At 47.4% G+C, this 4379-nt stretch overlaps 1 pseudogene; it reads right to left on the reverse strand.

Moving 5' to 3' along the window:
- Nucleotides 1-323: 323 nt before the first annotated feature.
- Nucleotides 324-3985, reverse strand: LOC112817050 (activity-dependent neuroprotector homeobox protein 2 pseudogene; annotated as a pseudogene).
- Nucleotides 3986-4379: the final 394 nt, after the last annotated feature.

The raw sequence follows: 4379 nt of genomic DNA on the forward strand, positions 1-4379 counted from the left end.
AATGTTTTCTTTTCATTTTTTATTTTTTATTTTTATTTATTTTTATTTTTATTTTTTGCATGAATGATCCAAGGATTTAATTTACATGACAGGGAAGAACTAAAAATACTTGTTACAAAATCAAACTTCAGGAAACAATCTGAAAGAACTATTCACTTCTTTTATATAGAAGCCTTTCTGAGGACCTGAAATAACTCTAAAGAGCAGCATAAAGACCACTGAAATGATTAATTCAACATACAGTGAAGAAAATAACATTTTTTTCAATCTCAATTGAAAAACAACCACTAATTATCTAGTACTCTAGATTGCCTAATTTTCTTTTACAAGTTTTGTGACTCATAGTCAAAGTTCAACCTGTGTTTAACATTTTTAAGTTCAGACATATCAAAACCTAAAAAAGTACTGAAGGCTTGTGATTTTTTTATTGCTTTCATGCAAATATATCTTCTTTTTCCAAAAAAAAAATGAAGCCACATTGATTTTTCCACACCCACAAGAGTGAAGAAAGAAGTTCTGTATTTCCTTTTTGCTGGGATATGGTCTCTTGTGGAAATCATCTCGAAGACATTGCTTTTTTTTTCTTTTCTTCATAAGAACGGTCTTTATATCTTTTAGGGCTTAAAAAGTCATCATCATTAACAAGCGGCCCCTCTGTCCTGATTTCATTCCTTTGTCTTTTCAAAGGCACCACACTCCCCACCTTTTTGAGAGCTGGGGCTGCATCGCATCGCTGTTGATGACGAGAGGTCACTCCTTCACATCCCTCTGGTCTTCTGCCCCAAAGTGGCCATAAGGCAGCTTTCTCTTTACAGAAAAGCTGGTGTCGTGGATCACCTCACCCTTCAGTAAGAGCACGTCCCTGTTCTCACTAAAATTAGGTTGGATACAGAGGTCTGAGCAGCTGTTCTTTGGAGCCCTTCTGCAACGCAGCAGGTGGATGGCAGTCGGGGTCACGTTGCCAGTGTAGACCCCACAGCCGGGGATGCACTTGAACGCCAGAGATTTCAGAATTGTATGGACTGTTGTTGGTGTGATGTGGTGCCTCGCCTTCAAATGCAACTCAGATGCCTCGGTCATCACCAAGGTGCCAAACAAAGCAAAAGGGGCAAGTCACTGCTTGTTTGCTGGGACTCCTGGGGGCACCCTCTGTCTGGGGTCGTATGGGCACGAGTAACTTGGAATGTACCGCCGCCAGTATTGCCAAGGAGCCTTCCGTTAGCATTGAGATCCAACTGAGAACCTTTGTTCCTATCATCCACCGGTAATTTCTTCTCCCCCTGGGGCATAGTCCTACTGTGCTCTGAAAGGCCTTTAATGTCACAGAAAGTGCAAGGACAGAACACGCACCCCGGGCCATTTGCAAGTGATGGATAAGCTCTTCCTCAGACACCAAGCAGGAGGGACACCAAACTGTGTTCTTGCTCATCCACTTTACAAATGGTGCACATGCTGCCAGGTTCTTGGGCTCCAAGTTTTCAGCAGATTTGGATTCACTGTGCTTATGAGCCACCTCCATAGCAACCTGGGAGATGCCGGAAGGGAAGAGCTCATTGCAAACGGACGGGTTTTCCACTGCTTCACCTCTTTGAGCACCTGATTTGTTTCTGCCGCAGATGGAGAGGCCTGAGCAAACCTATCCCAAGTGGTGTTTACCACCACTGAAGGAGACAGCAGGCAGGGTTGGATGGGCATCTGGGGCTGGGGGGACAGTGGCAACACCTCCCAGAGGCAAAGTCACAGACACTGGGGCAAGTGTGGATGTGGGAATCCCATTCACCTGTTTCCCCTTCGGCATAAGCTGTCTGAGAATAGAGCCTGTTGGAGGAACATGGGGTTTTCAGAGGTGCCAGGTCTCACTGGCTGATTTGCAGGTGGAATGTTGGTGCTCACAGACTGGTTAAGTTTTAGGACCCCAGGTCTCGCTGGCTGGCCCGCAGGGGAGCTCTCCTGACATGACGGGTCGACGAAGCTGAAGAACACCAGAATTAATACCCGGGTTCACAGGGAGAGCACCTGCCGAGAGTCTGGTTCGAAGAAGGGAGCCCAGGTGGGACCACCTGGCCAGCAGGAAGGACCCCAGAAGTTGCCGTCTGTCCCAAAGGGACAACCCCAGCAGGGGTCATCTGGCCTGCAGGAAGAACCCCTGATGGGACTGTCTGACTCACAGAAATCAGCCCTGGTGAGCCGGCCTGAAGAAGGACAGAAGGACAGACAGGAAGGACGCCAGGGGGTGACAGAAGGACAGACAGGAAGGACGCCAGGCTCAGGCAGGTCTTTCGATGGAAAGAACTCCAGGCCCAACAGGCTGGCTAAGGGGTAAAGGCCCCAGGGTGGATGGCCTGGTTTATGGGGTGGACGCCTGTTCAACAGACATTTATAGGTCCGACTGGTTGACTCAAGGGCAACACAGGAGGATTTGCTGACTGAACAAGTGGGACTCCATGAGAAAGAAAGACCAGCTGGGGAGCAGAGGAAGGCAGAGGACTGGAGACTAGAGTCACGTGGGACTGCGCCACGGCAGGTGGAGAAGGGGTGAGGCTTCCAGAAGTGCCCCAGGCCACAGTCACCAGCTGGACCGCGGTCTGACTCTGGCTGCAGGGATGTGGGAATGTGACTGTGAGTCCCGGAACCATGCTGTTCGGTGGTACAGCCAAAGACGCCATTGGTTTGGGAGCAAAGCATGCATTTGCTTCAAAAGTCCAGGCTTCTTAATATGTCCTGAAATCACGGATCTAAGTTTATTCTCCAAATCCCTGTGTAGGTCCGATGTCAAAATAGGATACATTAAAGTATCCGGGCTACTGGCATTGATGTTGCATTTTTTACAATAATACTTGTCACATGGTGGCATCTTCTCAGTAGAAAAGCTGTCCTCGGTTTTTCGTTGCTCGCCCATTTCCTTGGTTTGCAGGCCAAAGGAGTGATTTAAGTCATGAAAATGGGCTACCAGCCCATGCTTCTTCATGTAGTACACAGTGTTTGAAAAGTTGCATTTGAAACCTGTAAAACTTATTACATCCCTCCTCAAAGATTTAGTTTCACCCAGAATACTCGCTGGGTAGTTCTGGACTTTCTGAACAGGTGCGTGGAACATTCCGACGTGCCTTCCCACAGTTTGGGGTTGAGAAGAAAAATACACAGTTTGGGCAAGGGATCACCAGCTCCTGATCAATGGCCTCTTCATGGTAATGATGTAAATGATTTCTGAATGAAGTAAGCATTTTGCAGAGTATTTACAGAGGCTGCTACAACAGTATGGCTTTGTTCGATATCTCACTTTCTTTCCAGAAGGTTTCCCAAGAGAAATATCTCCCCATGATGTGTTAAAAAAAAAAAAAAAAAAAGTACTTCTCTCCTGGATCAAAGCCTTTAAGGTACTTTAGCAACTCCTAGCAGCTGTGAAGCCCAATATCTGCAAGAATGCCTTTCACCTTTTTTTTGTACCTTTCTGATGTTGTCAAAATTTTCCACAGGAATTTGGAACACTTTAAAATTTTTTCCTAGGGTAGGAGCACCTGGGTGGCTCAGTCAGTTGGGCGTCTGCCTTCAGCTCAGGTCATGATCCCGGGGTCCTGGGATCAAGCCCCGCATTGGGCTCCCTGCTGAGTGGGGATTCTGCTTCTCCCTCTCACTCTGCCCTGCTTGTGTTCTCTCTCTCTCTCAAATACATAAAATTAAAAAAAAATATATCTATCAGTATGCAAGTGCATACTCTCTGAACCGGCAGGTCTCATTTCTGACATTCCAAAGCCAAATGTTAGTAGAAATTCTGCAAACACAATCTGTGTCAACATCGTCAGCAAAGGCAGATGAAAAATTAGCATTTTAATGTCAACATCTGCATATCCATCATCCATATTCAGGCTGGGAGTGCAGGGCTGAAGGGCTGGGGACTGGCTCTGGCCACCAGGCTGCCCTCACCGTCCTCTTCCCCTAGGGTGAAACCATCCCAGACCAGAGCTCGATGCCACCGGACCCCCATGGCCAACCTCAGTGGTCACTCCAGGCTGCTCCTGGGAGAGGCTCCCGGGAACCAGGCTGTGGGGAGGTGTGCCCCACAGGGGCCACCCTCCCCACCAACCTCCCCTTTATTTTTTTTTAAGTAGGTTCCACATCCAATGTGGGGCTGGAACTCATGATCCTGAGATCAGGAGTCACATGTTCTCCCGACTGAGCCAGCCAGGCACCCCTGATTCAAAATTTTCAGTAGACATCAGGGAGATTCAAATCAAAACCACATTGAAATACCACCTTACACCAGTTAGAATGGCAAAAATTAACAAGGCAGGAAACAAGAAATGTTGGAGAGGTTGTGGAGAAAGGGGAACCCTCTTACACTGTTGGTGGGAATGCAAGTTGGTACAGCCACTTCGGAA

Source organism: Callorhinus ursinus, unplaced genomic scaffold (genome assembly GCF_003265705.2).
Source record: "Callorhinus ursinus isolate GAN/ISIS: 27379988/994484 unplaced genomic scaffold, GSC_fseal_2.0 scaffold43, whole genome shotgun sequence".
Classification (NCBI taxonomy): Eukaryota; Metazoa; Chordata; class Mammalia; order Carnivora; family Otariidae; genus Callorhinus; species Callorhinus ursinus.